At 41.8% G+C, this 26,260-nt stretch overlaps 1 protein-coding gene across 3 annotated transcripts in view; it reads left to right on the top strand.

Moving 5' to 3' along the window:
* The first annotated feature begins 1,938 nt into the window (after nucleotides 1–1,938).
* The window catches only part of LOC124723085, a 75,257-nt gene continuing 50,935 nt past the window's right edge, over nucleotides 1,939–26,260 (top strand). Inside the window, exon 1 of one of the 3 annotated variants that reach the window (XR_007006496.1) lies at nucleotides 1,939–2,024. The gene's annotated coding sequence lies outside the window, so the exon portion shown is untranslated. The other 2 variants (XR_007006497.1, XR_007006498.1) reach the window with 2 other exon arrangements.

The raw sequence follows: 26,260 nt of genomic DNA, 5'->3' as shown, positions 1-26,260 counted from the left end.
TCGCATTTCTGCGCCCATTACTGTTTCTAATAGTTAACCACAGCATGTTTAGAAGTTTCACCGTAATATTCTGGTGGTACCTGCTCTAATTGCATTAATTTATGGGCAACAAGTAACATTATAGTGGATGGACAGACTTATTAAAGTTGTCTTGTAGTGTTATCTACATCGAAAAGTTTAGCCATATTTCGACAAAAACATCCCTTTTTGCTGTCAGTGTACACTGAAATCGCTGCTGTCTATTGCTTGTTTTAGAAAAAATAAAGCTAGAATGGGCTATTTCAAGTAAGTCAAACGCAGTTACAAGGGGGCGGGACGCAGCAGACGAATGCCTTGACTAAAGAAAACATGGCGGCCAGAACTTCAATTTGCTTCAAACATGGCGGACCTATAGCCACTCTATGAAATTTTAACTCGTTGCTACCACGGGACCACGGCGCTCCTAATCTCACATTGTCCATTATGTTGCTTATGTCGCCCATGGACTATTCAGTTTGTATATTTTGCTTATTCTTTCACAGTTCCACACAACTTCTTCCTGTTTTCTCAATTGATCTGTGTTCAGTTTTTCAAGGCCTATCCACTGTGCCAACTTATAACTAAATCTGAGGGGGGTGCGATGAGGTTTCCTTGTTAGGGACGCTGCTACAAGTTCGAACATCACTGATGTGTGGCAGCGGCCAGCAAACGATGTGTCAACAGTCTTGCAGTTCTCCTAGCTGAAACATAGAGAGGTTGGCCGGCAAGGTTAACGTTATTGAAATGAAACATTGATAAACAATAACAATTATTCATACATTGACCATACTTTTACACAGATGAATACTTTACGCACCTTGATAATATCTTTCACCTACAACTGCCTGTTACATAATGATTCGAGAGAGCGACCATTAAGAGAGTGATCAACAAGAGTGGAGACATCAATGGAGAGCGGACCTCAGGAGAGAGGAGAAAGGAAAGAGCTACGCAGACGCTACTCGTGTCTACATACAAGTAGACAACTGAAGGAAATTTTATTGTCATTTTTCCTCAGTCTCTTCCTGTCTTGGAAGCCTCTTGCGTGGAAAAATGTTGGAGAGACATCACTGCGCTCCTTTCCGGCGTGGCTGAGCGCATAAAATTTGACTGTTGACGCAGCCTGCGCTGCGTCTGATGCATTATTTTCCAATTAAAAAATACAGTTGCTCTCTTTTGCTAGTATTAACTTCTGTATGCTCTCTCACATTTAAGAAAAATTAATTACAGTTTTACTTTATAAGACAACTTGAACACAATCACGGAATTAATACAAAAATACAGCATTTCTTACGTAGGTTTACATAAATGATTTTAGTTTCTGGGGCTTAAATTTATTCATACATAAAAAGAAACATTTCATTGCCCCCTTGAATGATACTTTTTATTTTTTTTAACGTAGTTAGAAAACAAAAAGTAGAATTCAATTGAACGTAGAGGTCAGGTACCAGGTAAACTTTTATATAAGAGGTTCACCTTTTAGTTATAGTTTTGTTAATGTTCATGTTTACGAAAATTGTCTTTCACCTTTTAAGTCCAACGGATCGATGATCTCATTAAATGTTCCGCAAATTGTCGTACAAGTCATAAAAGTTCCATAAATGTCACTTCATCTGCAAACGTCTTTTACAAACGAGGAAACACACAGACTGTATTCCTTACTGTGCTCTTGGACCGTATTTGTCCATGTTTCATCAAAAAATCAGTTTACTTTGCGTTTTTAATTAGTTAGAAGTCCGCTGAGCGAACTTATCGGCTCAGCGCACGGTGCCGTCGCCGGGAGGAAGTCAATGCTCCCAGGGCTCAATCAACTGTGCAGACAAGCGAAGAGCGTCGATCAGCAGCGGTGGCAACAAGTCGCCGCTAACGCCATCTCATAGGAATAATGTCACTCAATCACGCACCGCATGTAGCGCGCCCTGCTGCCGGCCGGTGGCATGAGGTACGCAGACACGCTTCGCGTACGTGATTTGAGCTGGGTTGCTGCGTGGACGCATTTGGTGCCAGTGCGTGCAATGTTTCTTGCGTGCACGAAATACATAAAACACGGCAGAATCAGTCCTTTATATATCACTTTACACTGTAACGTCCTGGGAGGAAGATTCTGATTAGCACATGTGTTGTGTTCTATGATAAGTGTCTCTCTAGCACGAATGTAAATTGTCACTGTTTATTCACTAGAGCCTTAACATTCACACAACTGAAGATTGTCACACTGTTTGAAAACGGTTCCCGGTTTGAATAACCACAACAAACGTGTCTCAGCACTATCTGTTACACTTATCTAGTGCGGTTATACGCGTGTTTTTAATCAGGCATTTATTAAACGTCTCTGCTAACACAGTTTATTCGTAGCACTATAGAGTCACATCGTGTGGAATTGCAGTTCTATGTGTTGTCGATAACACATCGTCCCAACAATGTTTTTAGCGAAGTTAGTCACAGTTTGTGCCTTAAAAGTAGCGTTTCTCTATGCTGCACTTCGCTATATTGCTTCGGGTGTGTGTAAAAGTGTATCACGCATGGGATTAGGCCACAAGAATAGGCTGAAGACGTCGGCTCATCTCCCATCGGATGCTATACACAGCCCAAAAACGGTTAAGTCCGAACCTCGCCATTGTTCATCACCTTTTTGTGTGATTATAAGTTATATAAACACTTCAAAGTCCACATTTTGCACTCGCCTGAGGGTCCCATGTACACTTAATAGTGCACTTTATTGTCCTCCTGCCCTTGTGGCACTATTTGCGAAACATATAAACAGTCACTTTTGCAAGTTTACATCTCACTTACAAGCGTGTCCGTGCGACCTGAATACCAGAAATCTATATCCAAAATACCTCATTATTTACACAATATATGCGTATTAAACCTGTTTACATTGAAACCATGCCTTCATAGAAATATCATACTGCTATATAATTTACACCAGCGGTCTAGTTTAACATTCCTACCGACTGGCTCATGTGTGCAAGATCATTGTCAACACACACATGAGGCCACGACCGTCCCATGTTGCCCACTACAAGTGAAATTCCTAATCACGGCAAACGAAAAACGACCTCAGAGAGCAAAGCACGAGATATTTCCAAAAAAAGGGAAGCTAAAAACAGAAATTCGTGTTCGCCTCAAAAACCGTAAGTGTCAAGTCTCTCTCGCCTAGCATAATCGCTTCATCTCAGGTTCTTACAAAATTATGCTTACAGCAAGGCACGTAAATGTCTCTTAATGCTACTTTACTAAAATCTTATCTACGTCATAAATTGAGTTCACAGAAAAATGTATGTAGATATATACAATAAACAAACATCAGTAGAAATGTAAATGCATAGAAGTTAACCAAATACTTACTAACTATGAGTTCAAAAACTTAAAGCCATTATTTACATAGACCTGTGGATATAATTTCTTCTGTAGCACATTTCTGGTGCCTAATATGCGAATACGCTATTCATGTAGCAAATATGTCAATAAGAAATTTCCTAATAAAACATACTTTAAATAACTCAGTCAAGGGTTTTTAAAATACAAGTGAAATGAAACATTAATAGAAGTCAGCAACATGACTGCATAGTCATAGAACTGTTTGGTGGTGGTGGTTAGTGTTTAACGTCCCGTCGACAACGAGGTCATTAGAGACGGAGCGCAAGCTCGGGTTAGGGAAGGATTGGGAAGGAAATCGGCCGTGCCCTTTCAAAGGAACCATCTCGACATTCGCCTGAAACGATTTAGGGAAATCACGGAAAACCTAAATCAGGATGGCCGGAGACGGGATTGAACCGTCGTCCTCCCGAATGCGAGTCCAGTGTGTTAACCACTGCGCCACCTCGCTCGGTAGAACTGTTTGCATAAAAGATAGAAATAGCAGTACATCTTAGTGTAACTGTTTACAGATCTACGTACTGTATTTATGCCGCCGGCCTGTGTGGCCGTGCGGTTCTAGGCGCTTCTGTCTGGAACCGCGTGACCGCTACGGTCGCAGGTTCGAATCCCGCCTCGGGCATGGATGTGTGTGATGTCCTTAGGTTAGTTAGGTTTAAGTAGTTCTAAGTTCTAGGGGACTGATGACCTCAGATGTTAAGTCCCATAGTGCTTAGAGCCATTTGAACCACTTGTATTTATGCCGGATACTGATAGTTTCCTTACTGGCAACATTTGTCATTTCATTTCAGTTCGTGTTTATTTTCTGTAAGCTCTAAAGGTGCTACCTTTGTTCAGTTCATTAGTGACAGTGTCTGGATGACACTTATTACTCTTGGAATAAATATAAAATATACAAACAAAGAAGAAACATAAGAAATACTTTACAGCTAAACAAAGGAAATGAATGCCAAAACTAGTAATAATCTCTGCATTGGACTAGTACGCACATTGTATGCACTCCTGTGCTTTCTCGATAATTAGTCAGATCCGGTTCATTTGTTTATGTAAGACTTTACAGTCTCTGTTTGTTCTTTTTATAGTCCATATTCTGTCTGTTTTAACAATTATGAGAATACAAAATCCATGAGATAACATAGATAATAATAATAAGGAAAATAATGCAAAATGCTGCATGGCCTTGTTTACATATATAAATTTGAATTCTGCTCATCATTGTACATATTTCTTGTGACCATTTTGATGATATGAGCCTTTGATCCTCCGAGAGTCTGGGTAGGGCAGCAAGTAACTGCCTTCATAAGGAATGCGTACAATTTCGTATGGGCTGGTATACAAAGTTTGCCACGTCTTGTTCTGCCTTAAAAGTAAAGAAGATTTTGGATGTGATCTCAGGAGGATACGATCTCCGATAGTCTTAGACTTTGCCAAGCTTCTTGTCATGAGCACGCTTCCTAGTCTGTGCAGCAGCATTAAGCTCTCATCTGATTCGTTCCTCTCTGGATAATTCATCATCAGAATGTTTCGGCAGAGGATTGACCCATTCATTATTCTCTTTAGTATCGAACATAATAGTTGCGCCTTTGTATGGGGAAGATTGTTTACCATCTGCTCAAATGGTGAAAAAAATTCCACCCATTTGGTTTGTTTATTCGGTATATATGTTCGAATGAACCTATTAAATTCCCGGATAATCCTTCTGTGGGATTTGATTCTCGATGTAAATTGCTTATTAATATCTGGCGGATACCATTTTCCTTCAAGAAGGTTCTCCATCTCTTGCCAGTGAAATCTGATGCATTATCGGATAGAATAGCACCCAGCTCCCCGAATCTGGGAAATAAATTTTCTCGGATTCGTTTAATGATGGCTGCTGCTGTTGCTGACTTAGTGGTATACAAATGTACATATTTCGAGAAGAGGTCGTATAAGGCGCAATGTATTTGAGACCTACCCTCGCCTGGGGGGTGGGGGCCGGAGACCTCAATGGCCACCACCTCTCCTGGTTTATTTGTGATAATTGGATGCAGTGCTATTTTATTGGAAAGACTAGAAGGCTTACTTAGGTGACAAACTTTACATGTGCGAAGCAATTTATGCACACACCTGTGCAGATTCAGAATGTAACAGTATTGCTCAATTTTTTTCTTACACTTCTCCACCACTAAGTGCCCCCATGCGATATGGTTGTACCATATCACATGTTCCTTATACGTGTCCGGTATGCTGACACACCATGACTCCGGTTGTTTGCGTTGGCGGTGAAAAAGTGCATCATTATGGGCCGTAAAGTATTGTGACAGTTCCTGGTGTGCCTTGACCTGGGCCCACCTCTCATCTGCATCCTGTAAATTAGCCATGCTCCTACACGTTTCTAAATAGTACTGGCGGAGCAGAGGGTCTTTCATCAACATAATTTTGAAACTGGGCATTTGTTCCACTAAGTCTGAATACTCAGGTAAACCTTGTGGTAAACGAGAGAGCGCGTCTGCTGCGACGTTCACCCTACCACTTATATGCACAATTTCGTAATCATATTCCTGAAGTAGCAGCGTCCACCGCGCTAGGCGCTGATGCAACAGTTTGCACGTTCGGAGAAAACTATGCGCCTGGTGGTTAATATAAACTTCGATATGTTTAGCATGGAAGTAATAATTAAATGTCCTAAAAGACCACATAGTGGCTAATGCCTCTAACGCAGTAGCGGTGTAAGATCTTTCACATTCAGTCAGGACTCGACTTCCAAAACTGATGACTTTGTACGTTATCTTGCTTATCTTGCCTTCTGTATTGTCCTCCTGAAAGAGGCACGCTCCTAAACCAGAGCAGGAAGTATCAGTTGCTATGCAGAAATCTTTGATCACGTCAAGGTGATGCTGGCATTTGCTTGACCAATGCCAAACCACATTCTTTTCCAGTAAATTTAAAAGATCAGGATAATTCTCCGACTGATCAGCTGTAAACCGGCGAAAAAATTATGCAAGTCCATGGAAAGATTTAAGTCGCTTTTTAGTGGCAGGTGCTGGGAACTTGCGAATTGCATCTATATTTTCTGGATCAGGTAATATGCCGGTGGGAGAAACAATGTGTCCAAGAGATTTTAATTTATCTCTGGCAAACCGAACTCAGAGAACGTCTTGAACACTCTATCTAGTGCATCCAGGTGTTCTTCCCATGTGGACGTTGGCACTAGCAGATCGTCCACGCACAGTGTTACTGTATCCAGCAATTCCGGCCCTAGGACCATGTCCAGGGCGGAGATAAACAAGCTGGTGCTTACATTAGAGCCAAAGGGCAAAATCCTAAATTGGTAAGACCTGTGAGCAAAGACGAAAACAGTATACTTTCTAGATTATTCTGCTAACTTCACTTGCCAGTATGAGCAGCACATGTCGAGCGATGAGACAAGTTCAGGACCCCATGAATTTCTGCAATTGTTATTCTAAAGTGTAGAGTCGAATCTTCACTGCGACAGTTATCTCGTTGATTGACCTCACGTCCAGAACAAGGCGCACCTCTCCAACTGCTGTGTCCACCGCTAAGAGAGGGCTGCTGGAGGGGGAGAAAGATGGTTCGATGGTGCGCCACTAAATCATCTTATTAAGCTCCCGTTTGATGGTTCACGCTTAGACCGCGGGACGAAGTAGGTTGCACGTGCAAAGGTCTTACAGAGGTATACTTCCATCCGGTATTCGTATCTTTTATGACGCCAGGCCGTTTGGAAAAGCCCTGAACGTATATCTTCAAAAGTGAAAATAAATCTTCTCTTTGTTCTTCCGACAAAGACGTTGCTTCCTCGGACTTACTCTGAACTGAGATAAAGTCTACGTCATACTGCTGGTCATTCTGTTCATCTGGTGCGGGGCTACGGTACCTAGGATGGTCTTTCATCCATCGCTTCCTTTTATTTATGATTTTCACTTGAATACCATCAGACAGCCTGGTATACCGACCTTTTGTTTTAATTAGGTTCAGAATTTTTAATTCTCCTCCAATCCTCAAACGACATTGACCATGGAGAAGGTCGATAGCTACGTTCCTATCCCGCATATACTCAATGCCTATGAGACAGGACACTGTGAGACTGCTCACGACGAGGAACGTGCATCTGCCGGCTCCGCTCTCGTATTTAATATCTACTTGTGCTTGTGCCTGTATCGTAACTCGTTGGCCTCCGGAGCCAATAGCACTGGATACCACACAATTCTGAACCGTTTACTTCGGTACTTTTCGATGCTGAGTGATCATGTTGGAAAAAATTTGCTTCAATAACATTCACACTCGCGCCAGGATAAAAAATGAGCGTTGTAGGAATACCTCCTACTACGGCTTGCACAGCAGCCTGTGCAAATTCACGATTCTGTTCGGAAGTTGTTCCATTATCTGTAAACAACTTCTGCCACATGTCCTGATCGTCATTGTACCGGAGCATATGCACAATCTCTAGCACAGTTCCGCCCCCATTCCGTCTCGCTGCTGCCTTCAGGAAGCACAACTCAGCCGCACTTTCGTCCGGAACAGTAATTAATTTTTCTCGCATATTGGGTGGCAACTTTGCCTTTAACAGCCGGAGCACATCTTTCTATACCACCGGAAAGTCCCAATACCGAGTGAGATTGATGTATTTCTCGAAATACCGGCTAACCCTCCTATTTGCGAGTTGTACTGTTCAGGCGAAAAGATCTTTTTTCGTAATCTCTCGTGTACTCCTGCCGACCAATATTTAGAAAGGAATGCCTTTTCAAATTGACTATATGTATCATAATTCTCTATAGCTTCTGTCGCCCACAAGGCTCCATCGCCTTGGATGTGCTATGCTACGAACTGTATACGTTGTCGTTCGTTCCACGTTTTAGGAAGCACGTTCCTAAACGACCAGATAAATACAACCGGGTGCACTGGCTTCTTATCTGGTATGAATACGTGGTACTGCCGGCATTTTAATAGGCTCTCATCCATTAAAATACCCATCAAAGCATTGTCTGCCCCCATCGTTCTAGGCGATTGTTGTCTGTCGGGGTTCTCTCTCTGATGTTGTTGTTGTTGTGGTCTTCAGTCCTGAGACTGGTTTGATGCAGCTCTCCATGCTAATCTATCTTGTGCAAGCTTCTTCATCTCCCAGTACCTACTGCAACCTACATCCTTCTGAATCTGCTTAGTGTATTCATCTCTTGGTCTCCCTCTACGATTTTTACCCTCCACACTGCCCTCCAATGCTAAATTTGTGATCCCTTGATGCCTCAGAACATGTCCTACCAACCGATCCCTTCTTCTAGTCAAGTTGTGCCACAAACTTCTCTTCTCCCCAATCCTATTCAATACCCCCTCATTAGTTACGTGATCTACCCACCTAAACTTCAACATTCTTCTGTAGCACCACTATTTATTGTCCATGTTTCACTTCCATACATGGCTACACTCCATAAAAATACTTTCAGAAATGACTTCCTGACACTTAAATCTATACTCGATGTTAACAAATTTCTCTTCTTCAGAAACGCTTTCTTGCCATTGCCAGTCTACATTTTATATCCTCCCTACTTCGACCATCATCAGTTATTTTGCTCCCCAAATAGCAAAACTCCTGTACTACATTAAGTGTCTCATTTCCTAATCTAATTCCCTCAGCATCACCCGACTTAATTCGACTACATTCCATTATCCTCGTTTTGCTTTTGTTGATGTTCATCTTATATCCTCCTTTCAAGACACCATCCATTCCATTCAACTGCTCTTCCAAGTCCTTTGCTGTCTCTGACAGAATTGCAATGTCATCGGTGAACCTCAAAGTTTTTATTTCTTCTCCCTGGATTTTAATACCTACTCCAAATTTTTCTTTTGTTTTCTTTACTGCTTGCTCAATATACAGATTGAATAACATCGGGAAGAGGCTACAACCCTGTCTCACTCCCTTCCCCACCACTGCTTCCCTTTCATGTTCCTAGACTCTTATAAATACCATCTGGTTTCTGTACAAATTGTAAATAGCCTTTCGCTCCCTGTATTTTACCCCTGCCACCTTTAGAATTTGAAAGAGAGTATTCCAGTCAACATTGTCAAAAGCTTTCTCTAAGTCTACAAATGCTAGAAACGTAGGTTTGCCTTTCCTTAATCTTTCTTCTAAGATAAGTCGTAAGGTCAGTATTGCCTCACGTGCTCCAACATTTCTACGGAATCCAAACTGATCTTCCCCGAGGTCGGCTTCTACCAGTTTTTCAAAAAAATGTTTCAAATGGCTCTGAGCACTATGGGACTTAACATCTATGGTCATCAGTCCCCTAGAACTTAGAACTACTTAAACCTAACTAATCTAAGGACAGCACACAACACCCAGTCATCGCGAGGCAACAAGTTTTTCCATTCGTCTGTAAAGAATTCGTGTTAGTATTTTGCAGCTGTGACTTATTAAACTGATCGTTCGGTAATTTTCACATCTGTCAACACCTGCTTTCTTTGGGATTGGAATTATTATATTCTTCTTGAAGTCTGAGGGTATTTCGCCTGTCTCGTACTTCTTGCTCACCAGATGGTAGAGTTTTTTAGAGTCCTACGGATCGGAGCGTGGAATGTCAGATCCCTTAATCGGGCAGGTAGGTTAGAAAATTTAAAAAGGGAAATGGATAGGTTAAAGTTAAATATAGTGGGAATTAGTGAAGTTCGGTGGCAGGAGGAACAAGACTTCTGGTCAGATGAATACAGGGTTATAAATACAAAATCAATTAGGGGTAATGTAGGATTAGGTTTAATAATGAATAAAAAAATTTCATTTCGGATTAAGATGGCTACCCTCGGCTTCACATAGCTTCACAGCTGTATCTCCCTTTATTCTTACCGCCATGGTTCTTACTAGGCCTATTAAACCACTAACTGTTATATCCCTCAAGACACTTCCTCCAGGCTCCTAATTTCATTTCACAAGTCATACATATTGAATACTGAATATAATGACCACCTGTGGCTAGATAAGACCATGTCTGGTTGACTGGGAAACGAAAGTCCCCCGTCCAGGCGATTATTCTGCAGTGCCCTCACTCTGCCCAAGTGAAAAGGTAAAGTACCACCAAAACTAGCATTCTTCATCTTCAGACTTTCTCCTGTAAGACAGAGACCAATATCACCTTCCTTCCCCTCAGAAGTCTGCTATCTCCAAACAGCATGTCTCAAAACACTTGTGATGAAATCTACTCTAACACAAACACATAACTTCATCTAAAATGACATTAATACCATATACTATACACAAAAGAAAAAATGACAAAACCAAACCACATATCAATTATTTCCTTGGCACCAATGCATAAAGAGTATGAGGTTTCTGGATCTCTCTCTCTGTCACTCAACCTTCCATTTCTTCTTTTTTGCCTCTGTCCTCACTTTTGCCAGTGATTCTCATGAAATTGCCAACAGTGCACCCTTAAATGGTCAAAGACGCCCAACATGCACAATTATTGTCCTTATTGGCAGCTGCAGCTTCATATTTACTCGTGATGTACTTTCAATTACTTGGTACAGGCTCTGGTACTTTGTTACAAACTTCTTCAACTTTCCATTCACGGTATATGGGCTTGACAACATCACCCATTGGCCTACTTTATACTAACATAATGTTCCCACTTGCTTCACCACCTCTTCCTGCTTCTCCAATGCCTCAGTACTTGCTCACTGGACCTTTCTCCACACTTCCCTCACTGTTCTAGCAAACTCCCCTTTCTTACCTCCTTTCTGGCTGATAAAGTCGAAAGACAACATCATCTTTTTCTCTGTACAACCACTTAAATGGCAGCAACACTGTGCAAGTGTGTACTTTGGAGTTGTATGCACTCCTACAAAGGGTAGATATGTGTCCCAATCTGAATGGTAGGCATTCATGTAATAACTAAGCATCTTCCCAATTGTCTAATGAATTTGTTCCATCATTCCGTTAGCTTGTGGATGAAGTGGACTGATTCTCAATTTTTTCACATTTAGTAACTGACACAACTCTCTCGTCAGGTCTGACATGAAAGAAGTCAGTCAGTTAGATACATGTTCCATTGGCCATTTGAATGATTCTTTTGTTGAATTAACATGGAACAAGGCAGTTTGCTGGATATGTGTACATTAGTAGTGTTAACATTAATGAATATATTATTTTTTTCAGTCCTGCTCATACAATTACAACTGATTTTTTAACTGGCTACCAGTTTTTAAGTACAAATTCATCAATGGAATAGAAGGAGCCATCAAGGAGAAATGATTTTGAATTACATTTAAAACTTGCATCACTACCTGACAGCCATTTTATGTTATTTAGAAAATGATCAAAAAATTATTTTCTTGCATACTGAACTCCTTTCTGAGCCACTGACAGCTTTAACAATGAGTAAGAAAAGTCATTTTTCCATCTAATGCTGTAGGTATGAACTTCACTGTTCTTCTCAGATTGTGATGGCTTATTTCTGACTAATTTCATTAGCAAATATATCTATTGTGAGAGCACAGTTAAAATGCCTAGCTCCTCGAAGATGTACCTACATGACATCTGTAGGTGGGTATCGTATATTCTTACTGCTCACTTCTGTACAATCATTACTTCCTTTCTAAGTAATGAGTTACCCCCCAAGATTATTCTGTATGACATTACTGACTGGAAATATGCAAAATATGTCAGCAAGTTGATACATTTGTTTCCAAGATTAGCAATTATATAAAGAAATGATAATTAAATCAAGACCCTAAGCTGTCGACAAGCATTGATAGAGACCAACAGGAACAGTTGAAAATGTGTGCCCTGACCATGGCTCGAACCCGAGATCTCCTGCTTACATTGGAAATGCTCTATCCATCTGAACCACTGAGCGCACAGAGGATAGTGCAACTGCAGGGATTTATCCCTTGCACGCTCCCCCTGAGACCCACATTCCCAACTTAATGTCCACATACTACATTCATAGTGCCCCTGTCCATTACACTCATTACTCGCAGCAGACAATCTTTCTTAGTCCCGTAAGAGTTCAGGCAATGCGTGTGCATCCAGCACAGAAGAAGAAGGTCAATGGCCGGTTAGCCTTAACTATATGAAGGAGATCCCGGTTTTGAGTGGCAGTCGGGGCACACATTTTCAACTGTCCTCGTTGATGTATACCAATGCCTGTCAACAGCTTAGGGTCTTGATTTATTTATTTATTTATTTATTTATTTATTGTTCCGTGGGACCACATTTAGGAGAAGTCTCCATGGTCATGGAACGAGTCAATACATGAAATTATAACACGATTGTAGAAACACATAAAATGAAACAAGTCGTTAGTTTAAATAAAGAAAATCAAGAATGTAACACTGGAATTTGCTTAATTTTTTATCTCTTCCAGGAGCTCCTCGACAGAATAGAAGGAGTGAGCCATGAGGAAACTCTTCAGTTTAGACTTAAAAGTGTTTGGGCTACTGCTAAGAGTTTTGAGTTCTTGTGGTAGCTTATTGAAAATGGATGCAGCAGAATACTGCACTCCTTTCTGCACAAGAGTCAAGGAAGTGCATTCCACATGCAGATTTGATTTCTGCCTAGTATTAACTGAGTGAAAGCTGCTAACTCTTGGGAATAAGCTAATATTGCTAACAACAAACGACATTAAAGAAAATACATACTGTGAGGGCAATGTCAAAATTCCCAGACTATTGAATAGGGGTCGACAAGAGGTTTTCGAACTTACACCATACATAGCTCGAACAGCCCGTTTTTGAGCCAAAAATACCCTTTTTGAATCAGAAGAATTACCCCAAAAAATAATACCATATGACATAAGCGTATGAAAATATGCGAAGTATACTACTTTTCGTGTTGAAATGTCACTTATTTCAGATACTGTTCTAATGGTAAATAAAGCGGCATTTAGTTTCTGAACAAGATCCTGAACATGGGCTTTCCACAACAGCTTACTATCTATCCGTACGCCTAGGAACTTGAACTGTTCCGTCTCGCTTATAACATGCCCATTCTGTCTGATTAAAATGTCAGTTCTTGTTGAATTGTGGGTTAGAAACTGTAAAAACTGAGTCTTACTGTGATTTAGCATCAAATTATTTTCCACAAGCCACGAACTTACTTCATGAACTACATTATTTGATAATGTTTCAATATTACACACAAGATCCTTCACTACCAAGGTGGTGTCATCAGCAAACAGAAATATTTTTGAATCACCTGTAATACTAGAAGGCATATCATTTACATAAATAAGGAACAGCAGTGGCCCCAGCACCGACCCTTGGGGAACGCCCCATTTAACAGTGCCCCATTGGGACTGAACATCATTACCACTCTCAATATTGCGGAGGATTACCTTCTGCTTTCTGTTCTTAAAGTAGGAGGCGAACCAATTGTAAGCTACTCCCCTTACTCCATAATGTTCCAACTTCTGCAGTAATATTTTGTGGTCAACACAGTCAAAAGCCTTCGTTAAATCAAAGAAAACACCTAACGTTCTCAACCTTTTATTTAATCCGTCCAAAACCTCACAGAGAAAAGAGAATATAGCATTTTCAGTTGTTAAGCCATTTCTAAAACCAAACTGTACATTTGACAGCAAATTATGTGAATTTAAATGCTGCAGTAACCTTGTATATACAAGCCTCTCGATAACTTTAGCAAACACCGATGGCATAGAAATAGGTCTATAATTGTCAACATTATCCCTGTCTCCCTTTTTATAAAGTGGCTTCACTACCGAGTACTTTAATCGGTCAGGAAACCGACCACTGCTAAAGGAAAAGTTACAGATATGGCTAAGTACTGAGCTAATATACGTGGAACAATACTTCAGTATTCTGCTAGATACCCCGTCATATCCATGAGAGTTCTTGGTCTTTAGTGATTTAATTATTAACTCAATCTCCCTCTTGTCAGTATCATGGAGGAGCATTTCAGGTAACAGTCTCGGAACACTTTTTTCTAAGAGCGCTATATGATTCCCTGTTGGGACTATGTTTCTATTTAGTTCACCTGCTATATTCAGAAAGTGATTATTAAGTACTGTACATATATGCGACTTATCAGCAACACGGACATCCCCACTACGCACTGATTCTATATCCTCGACCTGTCTCTGCAGACCAGCCACTTCCTTTACGACTGACCATATGGTTTTAATTTTATCCTGAGACTTAGCTATTCTATCTGCATACCACATACTTTTTGCCTTCCTAATAACTTTTTTAAGCACCTTACAATACTGTTTGTAATGGGCTGCTGCATTTAGATTTTGACTGTTTCTAACGTTTTGATATAATTGCCACTTTGTTCTACAAGATATTCTTATTCCTTTAGTCAGCCACCCAGGCTGCCTGTTTGTGCTAGTACCCTGTTTTAAACGTTCTAACGGAAAGCAACTTTCAAAGAGCACGAGAAAAGTCTTGAGGAAAGCATTATATTTATCGTCTACTGTATCAGCACTATAAACATCTTGCCAATCTTGTTCCTTGATAAGGTTTACAAAAGTCTGTACAGCAACTGGATCAGCTTTCCTAAAAAGTTGGTAACTATATTTAACATGTGTTGAAGCACAAAAATCTTTTAGACTTAAAATTTGTGCATCATGATCTGAAAGGCCATTCACCTTTTTGCTAACAGAATGCCCTTCTAATAATGACGAATGAACAAAAATATTGTCTATGGTTGTTCTACTGTTCCCTTGCACTCTCGTTGGAAAGAATACGGTTTGCATAAGATTATATGAATTAAGGAGGTCTACCAGCATCCTTTTCCTTGCACAATCACTTATACAATTAATATTGAAGTCACCACATATAACTAACTTTTTGTGTTTCCTATAAAGTGAACCAAGAACCTCCTCTAGCTTTAGCAAAAATGTTGTGAAATCGGAGTCTGGGGATCTATAAATAACAACAGTAAGAAGTTTAGCTCCACTAAATTTAACCACACCTGCACAACATTCAAACACCTTTTCAGTGCAGTACTTTGAAACATCAATTGACTCAAATGGGATACCGTTTTTCACATACATGGCTACTCCCCCACACCGCAAAGAGCTCCTAGAAAAGCTGCCAGCCAACCTGTATCCTGGTAAAGGAAGCCTCTGAATTATCTCCTTATTTAAGAAGTGTTCAGATATACCAATAATTTCAGAGTCAACATCTATAAGCAGTTCACTAACTTTATCTCGAATACCTTGTATATTTTGATGAAATATACTAATTCCCTCATTAATCGGATACCCAAGCTTTGTAGAAAGTGGTTTCTTTGTTAGAGAGACTTCCCTTAAGCAGGAATACCTATCAGCTGACTTCAATCTAAAAAAGGTACAGCTCTAACACCCACAACTACCGGAATTTTCCCATGAGTGATCCCACCACCCCCACCTATGCTGTCACCTATAAGTTTTGCCAACCTCCCCTTCCCATACCTGTTGAGGTGCAGGCCATGTCTAGTGAAACCCGTCCTACTGATAGACTCCACCGACACCACTGAAATGTGACTCATGCCTTCTGTCATCAGCGCACCCCCAAGTCTCATGTTATTACGCCTGACGGCTATATTAAGATGAGGCCGATCGTGACGCTGAAACAGTTCCACGAAATGCACATTCGTGTTGCCAGTCTGAGTGGCTATCTTTTCCAGGTCACCATCTATGTCATACTTCCCATCCCTATCAATACTATTACCAGCCCCACCCACAATCACTACCTGATCCTCTTTAGTAAAATCCCTACATAACCCCCCTATGTTAAAAGTCACCTGAGCCAATCCTGCATTAGGCTTCACAATGCTGGTGACCTGGTACTCACTCCCCAAAACTTCCTGCAACTGCTGGCCTACACCTCTACCATGAGAACTACCTAACAGCAGAACCTTCTTCTTTCTCTTAGACTTTGCAACTGTCCTAGCCACCGTAACTGCTGAGGTCTGCTGCATACTTCCTACATCTACAGCTACTAGAGATTCCTCTCCACTAGACTCTGACAGTTGGTCATATCTATTACAAACACCAATAGTAAAGCTATCTGAAAATCTCCTTCTCCTAGCAGATCTCTTGCCAACAGCCAGCTCCCATTCCCCAACCCCCTTCTCCCTCCTCATCCTATCTAGCTCCTCCTGTGCGTTTTTCAACTGCACCTGAAGGGCACAGATCTTACGCTCCTGCTCCTCTATCAACTTACTCTTGCTACATAACCTGCAGTTCCAGGAGAGGATCTCACCAGAATGCCCACTGGCTTCCCCACTGCATTCCCCCCAGTGAAAATACTTCGAACAAGTCTCACACAGCAATCCACTACTCACGAACCTACGGCAAAGCCCACACTTCTCACTCATGGTAAAATTTTACAATTATTGAAACAAGAAAACAACTTTATCTAAGTTCCGCTACTACAATAAGAAGATGTTAAAAACTGACTACAATTATCACAAACTTGCTCTACAAGGGAAGTAACTACTATTATTGAAAGTATTAATCAACAACAAATGAGAATATAACAAAATACTAACACAGAAAGAAAATCAAACGTCTAATGACAGTAACGAAACTGAAAGCAGTTCGCAAAAATTTCTTCTGAAGTTATTTCACCGGAAAACACCAAGAACACCGGTTGAAGACCACTAAAGTTCCTAAATAAAATACTATACACAAACAATTAATTAGTACTTAGCTTTCGATGCGCCGCTACAGCTGCAACTGGTAAGCGCGGAATGTAAACACGGGTAAGAGGTTAAGTTGCTCGATACGAAACACTCACAAATATCAGGCCACAACACACGAAATGCAGAGGTGAATGAAGAAACCACTAATAAGTCACTTATATAGTAAATATTATCACAAAAACAGTTAAAATATATATCTGAAAACTAAAAATAGATGAAAACTTAGAGAGCGATCTCACACGCAGTCACGCATTTCATTCGCAGAGAGCTGCATTGTAACTGATGGTATCTGTTCTTTCAGACATGTCCGAAAGAACAGATACCATCATCATATTGTTAAGGATTTTCAGAGAACCACTAAATAATTCCTTGGAAAATATTGTTTACCAACTCTTCTATTGCTTTATCTCTAATGGGACTAGTATCACCAGCAAAAAGTACCAATCCTGCTTGTTGAATGTTAAGTGAAAGGTCATCACATATACACACATCAAAAAAAGTTTTGCATCACCTCGGTTCCGAGAGTTTCGGAACCTGTACAGAAAATTGGGATAGAGACATACATAATCATCTTTTCCGCCCTTTTTATGCTCATGAAAACCACACATTGCATGTACCATACAGCGAGACCTTCAGAAGTGATGGTCCAGATTGCTGTACACACCAGTACCTCTAATAGCCAGTAGCACGTCCTCCTGCATTGATGCATGCTTGTATTCATCGCGGCATACTATCCACAAGTTCATCAAGGCACTGTTGGTCCAGATTGTCCCACTTCTCAACAGCAATTCATCGTAGATCCCTCAGAATGGTTGGTGGGTCACGTTGTTCATAAACAGTCCTTCTCAATCTATCCCAGTCATGTTCGATAGGGTTCGTGTCTGGATAACATGATGGCCACTCTAGTTGAGCGATGTTATCCTGAAGGAAGTCATACACAAGATGTGCACAATGGAGGCGTGAATTCTTGTCCATGAAGATGAATGCCTCGCCAATATCCTTCTGATATGGTTGCACTATTGGTCCGAGGATGGCATTCACGTATCGTACAGCCATTACGGCACCTTTCATGACCACCAGGGGCATACATTGGCCCCACATAATGCCAGCCCAAAACACTGGGGAACCTCCACGTTGCTGCACTTGCTGGACAGTGCGTGTCAGGCGTTCAGCCTGACCGGGTTGCCCCCAAACACGTCTCCGACGATTGTCTGGTTGAAGGCATATGCGACACTCATCAGTGAAGAGAATGTGATGCCAATCCTGAGCAGTCCATTTGGCATGTTGTTGAGCCCATCTGTACCATGCAGCATGGTATCATGGTTGCAAAGATGGACCCATAGACGTCGGGTGTGAAGTTGCGCATCAAGCAGCCTATTGCGCACAGTTTGAGTCGTAACACGGCGTCCTGTGGCTGCATGAAAAGCATTATTCAACATGGTGACGTTGCTGTCAGGATTCCTCCAAGCCATAATCCGTAGGTAGCGGGCATCCACTGCAGTAGTAGCCCTTGGGCGGCCTGAGCGAGGCATGTCATCGACAGTTCCTGTCTCTCTGTGCCGGCCGAAGTGGCCGTGCGGTTAAAGGCGCTGCAGTCTGGAACCGCAAGACCGCTACGGTCGCAGGTTCGAATCCTGCCTCGGGCATGGATGTTTGTGATGTCCTTAGGTTAGTTAGGTTTAACTAGTTCTAAGTTCTAGGGGACTAATGACCTCAGCAGTTGAGTCCCATAGTGCTCAGAGCCATTTGAACCATTTTGTCTCTCTGTATCTCCTCCATGTCCGATCAACATCGCTTCTGTTCACTCCGAGATGCCTGGACAATTTGTGGGGCGGCGAGTAAGTTACTTCACTGGTTTAAAGTTATGATGCCGTCTTTAATCACGTGAGCCTGGCAACTAATTTGGTGGTCAGCCAGAAAGCGAAGGGAAACATACTGACCTCAGTTTCCAGTCTGCACGGCCACATTTCGGTTCAGCCCATCTACATCTACATCTACATCTACAGCTACATCATTACTCTGCAACTCACATTTAAGTGCTTGGCAGAGGGTTCATCGGACCACAATCATACTATCTCTCTACCATTCCACTCCCGAACAGCGCGCGGGAAAAACGAACACCTAAACCTTTCTGTTCGAGCTCTGTTTTCTCTTATTTTATTTTGATGATCATTCCTACCTGTGTAGGTTGGGCTCAACAAAATATTTTCGCATTCGGAAGAGAAAGTTGGTGACTGAAATTTCGTAAATAGATCTCGACGCGACGAGAAACGTCTTTGCTTTAATGACTTCCATCCGAACTCGCGTATCATATCTGCCACACTCTCTCCCCTATTACGTGATAATACAAAACGAGGTGCCCTTTTTTGCATCCTTTCGATGTCCTTCGTCAATCCCACCTGGTAAGGATCCCACACCGCACAGCAATATTCTAACAGAGGACGAACGAGTGTAGTGTAAGCTGTCTCTTTAGTGGACTTGCTGCATCTTCTAAGTGTCCTGCCAATGAATCGCAACCTTTGGCTCGCCTTTCCCACCATATTATCTATGTGGTCTTTCCAACTGAAGTTGTTCGTAATTTTAACACCCAGGTACTTAGTTGAATTGACAGCCTTGAGAATTGTACTATTTATCGAGTAATCGAATTCCAACGGATTTCTTTTGAACTCATGTGGATCACCTCACATTTTTCGTTATTTAGCGTCAACTGCCACCTGCACGCACGACTCCGTTGCTCGACTCGCTGCGGCTCGCACCGTTTACACCGTCGCTCGCTCGCCACTAGCCCATCGCCATGTCCGGACGCGGAAAGGGGGGCAAACTTGCTGCTGTGGCAAAGCTTCTGCTCACGCTGGCAGGAGACGGCCGCGGCAGCAACAAGAAGAAGAAGCGCAGCCGACCGCAGCACAAGAGGCAGTGCTACCGCTGCCAGAAGATGGGACACGTCGCCAGGACGTGCAGGGACGCAGTCGCGTGTCTGAAATGTGCAAAGGCACATGATACACGCGACTGCGACAAGCCACCACACGTCGCGCCAACGTGCGTGAACTGTGGCGGCGCACACGCCGCAAATGCACGCAGCTGCGCATACCTGAAGCAGCGGACACCAACAACCGCCAAGAAAGCGGTCCATGAAGAAGAGGCAGCCGTCCCGCCACCCCCGCACAAGGGGGAAAACGGGGCGGCCGCAATCCCGCCCAGCGCCGCCACCGACCACGCCGTGGCCGCCCTCAAAGCCGCAATGGCGGCAGAGAGAGCGGCAATGCGGAAGGAGGTCGTCGGTCTCCATCGGCAGCTGCAAGAGTTGCGGGAAGAAATCCGTCTGATGCAAAAGAAGACACCCGCTCCCGCTGCCACCCCCACGGTGGTACGACAAGTTGGGGTGGACGTGTCCACGCAAACGGATCTGTCCACGCAGACGGATGTATCCGTGCAAACGGACGTCGCCCCGGAACCTGTAGCAATACAGGAGACCGGGGAGACGCCCATGGACGTGGTACAGACCGTCTCGCCGCCGCCGCCGGAAGTGGTGAAGCAGCCGCTGCAGGACATACAAGAGGCAGGAGGGATGTACTCCACAACCATCCCCTTCCCGGACGCCACCAACCTCCCAACGGTCATGAAGAAGATCGCGACCATGGTGCGCGATGGGCGGTACGACGTCCGAAGAAAGCCGTACCTTTTCGCTGAAGCGGAAGGGAAACGGAAGCCACCGCTTCCACACCGGCCGATTGAGATACGTGGCGGACATCGGGCAATTCTGCTCGAGTTCGTCACAAAGAAAGATCTCAACACCATCAATGCGGACCCGGTCTTCACGCCGAGCGACTGGGGATACATCTTCGACGACGCAGTCGTACGGCTGAAGAACGAGGTTCGCGACGGCACGAGGAAGCTGTCTGCAGATCTACAGACAGCGCTGCAGAACATCTCTCGCGAGACGAAGAAGACGTAAAACACCGAAGTCCACTAGTATGCCTGCATACTAGTAGCCAGGAAAGGATAGACACCGGACAACGAGAGGACACGCCATACAGTGAGGCCACATCACCATCGCATCGCCAGGAACAGGAGGAATGACTATAATAAGTCTAGACTCCTACACCTCGGGCCAAGGAGGCCCGTCTGTAAAGCTTTGCAACTGATACTGGTCTTCGGATGACCTTACTAGACGGTAAATTACAGCATCATCTGCGAACAACCTAAGAGAACTGCTCAGATTGTCACCCAGGTCATTTATATAGATCAGGAACAGCAGAGGTCACAGGACACTTCCCTGGGGAACACCTGATATCACTTCAATTTTACTCGATGATTTGCCGTCTATTACTACGAACTGCGACCTTCCTGACAGGAAATCACAAATCCAGTCGCACAAGTGAGACGATACCCCATAGGCCTGCAGCTTGATTAGAAGTCGCTTGTGAGGAACGGTGTCAAAAGCTTTCCGGAAATCTAGAAATACGGAATCAACTTGAGATCCCCTGTCGATAGCGGCCATTACTTCGTGCGAATAAAGAGCTAGCTGCGTTGCACAAGAACGATGTTTTCTGAAACCATGCTGATTACGTATCAATAGATCGTTCCCTTCGAGGTGATTCATAATGTTTGAATACAATATATGCTCCAAAACCTACTGCAAACCGACGTCAATGATATAGGTCTGTAGTTCGATGGATTACTCCTACTACCCTTCTTAAACACTGGTGCGACCTGCGCAATTTTCCAATCTGTAGGTACAGATCTATCGGTGAGCGAGCGGTTGTATATGATTGCTAAGTAGGGAGCTATTGTCTCAGCGTAATCTGAAAGGAACCCAATCGGTATACAATCTGGACCTGAAGACTTGCCCATATCAAGCGATTTGAGTTGCTTCGCAACCCCTAAGGTATCTACTTCTAAGAAACTCATGCTAGCAGCTGTTCGTGTTTCAAATTCTGGAATATTCTATTCGTCTTCCCTGGTGAAGGAATTTCGGAAAACTACGTTCAATAACTCCGCTTTAGCGGCAAAGTCGTCGGTAACAGTACCATCAGCACTGCGCAGCGAAGGTGTTGACTGCGTCGTGCCGCTTGTGTACTTTACATACGACCAGAATTTCCTCGGATTTTCTACCAAATTTCGAGACAATGTTTCGTTGTGGAACCTATTAAAGGCATCTCGCATTGAAGTCCGTGCCAAATTTCGCGCGTCTGTAAATTTTATCCAATCTTCGAGATTTCGCGTTCTTCTGAACTTCGCATGCTTTTTCCGTTGCCTGTGCAACAGGGTTCGGACCTGTTTTGTGTACCATGGGGGATCAGTTCCATCTCTTACCACTTTATGAGGTCACGTCTCGTCTACATTTGCATAGTCAGTTCGGAAGGAATGGAGATTGTCTCTTAGGAACGCTTCTAGTGACACATTATCCGCTTTTTTAAATAAAATTATTTTGCGTTTGTTTCTGGTGGACTTGAAAGAAACGGTATTGAGCCTAGCTACAACGACCTTGTGATCACTTATCCCTGTATCAGTCATGATGCTCTCTATTAGCTCTGGATTGTTTGTGGCTAAGAGGTCAAGTGTGTTTTCGCAACCATTTACAATTCGCGTGGGTTCGTGGACTAACTGATCGAAATAGTTTTCGGAGAAAGCATTTAGGACAATCTCGGAAGATGTTTTCTGCCTACCACCGGTTTTGAACAAGTATTTTTGCCAACATACCGAGGGAAGGTTGAAGTCCCCACCAACTATAACCCTATGAGTGGGGTATTTATTTGTTACGAGACTCAAATTTTCTCTGAACTGTTCAGCAACTATATCATCGGAGTCTGGGGGTCGGTAGAAGGAGCCAATTATTAACTTTGTTCGGCTGTTAAGTATAACCTCCACCCTACCAATTCGCACGGAGTATCTACTTGGACTTCACTACAAGATAAACCACTACTGACAGACACAAACACTCCACCACCAATTCTGCCTAATCTATCTTTCCTGAACACCGTCTGAGACTTCGTAAAAATTTCTGTAGAAATTATTTCAGGCTTTAGCCAGCTTTCTGTACCTATAACGATTTCAGCTTCTGTGCTTTATATTAGAGCTTGAAGTCCACTGAAGGAAAAGTGTATTTCCCATTTCTTTGCGGGATCAGGACTATGACTCCAGTAAAAGTTTAAAGTTCCAATCAAGATTTAATTTAATTTAAGTTTCTCACAAACAACACTTAAAATTGCGTTAAGTTCAATTGAAAACAAGTCTTTCTAATCTAACAGCACCTTTAGCAGTTCAGAGGCGACCTCTACGGTAACTTCCTACCAGATTGTTTTTCGCCCTGACTAACATCACTCAATTGAAAGTCCGCAATAAATGTTCAAAAATTAATGCTCGCCATAAAAGTGGAAATAAATTCATCACTTGCCACGCGGAATTGAATTTCACATGTACGGCACACTAACAGTTATTTTAACGAATTCTAAACGATCCAGGACGGTGTACAGTCCTCGCGAGTTCACTATCCGTTTTCACTGCCAAATACGCGCTTGTCACAGCTCGGCTCTGACGTCATACGAGGCAGAGCGCGACCAGACGTGTTAAACACTGGCGTGGACCTCACAGTGTCTGAAAGCGAAGTGAACCTTTCTACTGCTTCAGGGGCTGTATTTATAAGGTGCCGGTTCGGACTGCCGAGAAAACATCTGTTGTCTCTGTCTATTTGCATATGGCGGCAGTCTACAAACGACCGCTATCTCGGGCACATAATCTTTAATAATATAGTTACCAATTACTTCAGAAACTTCTTAATTTTTGATGGTATGCAGCTAAACAGTTTGACAGCACGTAGAAAGTTTCAGCTCGATAGAATGAAAACTTTGCTTAATAGAATTCATTTAGTGGAACTAACGGTAGATTGTTACCTCTGAACCATACCTTTGCTAAGACTTATATCAGTTGCTATTTATGTTACAAGTCTTAAACTTGGTGTAGCTCTATTATTTGACATATTTGATCATCTGGTTTAACCAAAATCCTCTATCATTAAAATTTCAAGTACTTAATCTACAACACTTAGGTACATTTTAGTTACAAAATTAGTTTTTATTTAATTACTCGAAAACTATAAGAGGTAGGTTAATGTGGACTCTCTGTTATTATTTTTGGGGTGCACTGAAGCATAAAACAAATTTTCAAGTTTCTAAGTCCATTATTTAGCGCCTCTGATTTTTCCGAAAAACGTGGATTCTGGCGTTAATTTTTGTTTTATAGTTTTGGAAACCAGCATCACTTATTTATAACTTCTAACTGCACCTTCTAACCAAATTCTGGCTTCCTAGCGTCATTATTTAGCGCCTCTGATTTTTCTCTTAAAACGACATTTTTCCGTAAGCTATTAAGTTTAGAACATCAAGACTTGGTATTTGGAACAATATTACACTAAACTATAATTTAACAAAGTTTTAAACATAAATTTTGATTTTTAATTTCATACTAAGTTGTGGTGCAATACTTGTGCGCTACATGCAGACGCATTAAGGTAACGTGGCGCTACTAGCAGTGAACTGGGGTAAGTCCCGGCGCACTCACTCCCCTCTGTATCTCACACATGATACAGCGCTAGGTTTGCTTCTTCACCCCCTTTTTAACTTTTGTGAAATTATCTATTTTTGAACAAAATTAAATATCCAAAAAAGACAAACAAGCGATGTAATGATTTAGCTTACCTCTTTTAACTAAAACTGATTTTTATACAATTCCTTATTACTACACATACAAAATAACCATACTTACATACACATAGAAAAATATAGTGTACAAGACTTTCACAAAATCATTTACATAAATTTCCATAGAAGCATTCCATAAATTTTTCAGCAGTGGCAAAATTATTATTATTAAATTTTTGTATTTAATATGAGTTTTTACCTGAAACAAATACACACGAATTTATCACTGCACAGTACTCACATTTTTCACCATAATTGTAGGCACTACGGTTGGTGTCTCTACAACACTGATTTATTTTCACCAACTGACAGAAACGTAGGAGGAAATCGTACGCACTCTGCGGGGTGTCCTTTCGTCCAATCTGTCTACAGCTTGTTGTCAGTCTTTCGTTTTGCCTCCATGTCCCTGAGAAATAGACAACACAGCCTAAGTTTCTGTTCTCAACTTATATCTAAGGGAGGAAAAAGTACATCTTCCAATTTATATTCTGGCACTAGTCTACTAATTGAGCAGTTGTTAGAAAGACCATTTGCACTAAGTCACATCTGAGAAAATGCTTCATGCTTTCTTTCTTCCATAAATAATCTTTAAGGTTCTGAAATAGTGAAATTTTTGGCAAATGTTACTACTTGAGATGTTGCTTTAGCTTAGAAAATTGAGTAACCTGTAAAATTAATTTGGCTCAATTATCGTATGGATTAGTTTACCAAAGAAGTCATTTGCTGACCAGCACTTACTTTGCTTTATTGTACGTATTATCAAAAAAAACTGTATTTAATTCGATTTTTATGATCTGCATTTCCCAATATTTGTAAGATTCTGTTGTCTGTTTTTACCATATTAACCTTATTAACTGCCTTAGGCAAGATTACGCGTTTTCCACCATTTTTTGAGACGTGAGGGAAATTATTCATCAATTCTCCATCCTTTAATTATATACCTCAACTTACCTACTTCATTTCTCCCTTTCTTCCATCTTCTAAATACTCCGGTTCCGCCACTTCTTTCTCCCTTTGTCAGTCTACTGACCTCCTTATCTCGCTACATATTTGGTGTGATCCTCACACCACTTCCACACATCGCCCTTTGATTAATGCTAAAACGCTATTGCTTGCCTCTAGGGGCATTACATTTTTACCCTCTCTGTTCTTCAGACAACCTTATTCTAACGGATTATTTTTATGTATGCCTTGCTTCATTAACATTTTATACTGTAAAGTGTTTCTCTTATTTTGTAGTTTCTATACCTTTCTACAGACCTGATTTTTATCTATTTATCTTAGCCATTTTTTTAAAGTCTTATTGATGCTCAAATTTATTTTTGCCATTCACTAGGAAGATTACTTACCAAGAAGACTTTATAACCTAATAGAATATATACAACATGAAGACATATGTGATTCTTACTTGAAATGATTAACACAAGAAGGGAATGAAACTTGAAACGGAAATAAAGATTCATCCAGCTGGGACCACAAGGTACGCCCAACCGTGTATACGCCAAAGAGTGGCAGACTCCCTACAGTA

Source organism: Schistocerca piceifrons, chromosome X (genome assembly GCF_021461385.2).
Source record: "Schistocerca piceifrons isolate TAMUIC-IGC-003096 chromosome X, iqSchPice1.1, whole genome shotgun sequence".
Lineage (NCBI taxonomy): Eukaryota > Metazoa > Arthropoda > Insecta > Orthoptera > Acrididae > Schistocerca > Schistocerca piceifrons.
The sequence above is the reverse complement of the archived record's forward strand: the minus strand, read 5'-3'. Positions and strand labels throughout refer to the sequence as shown.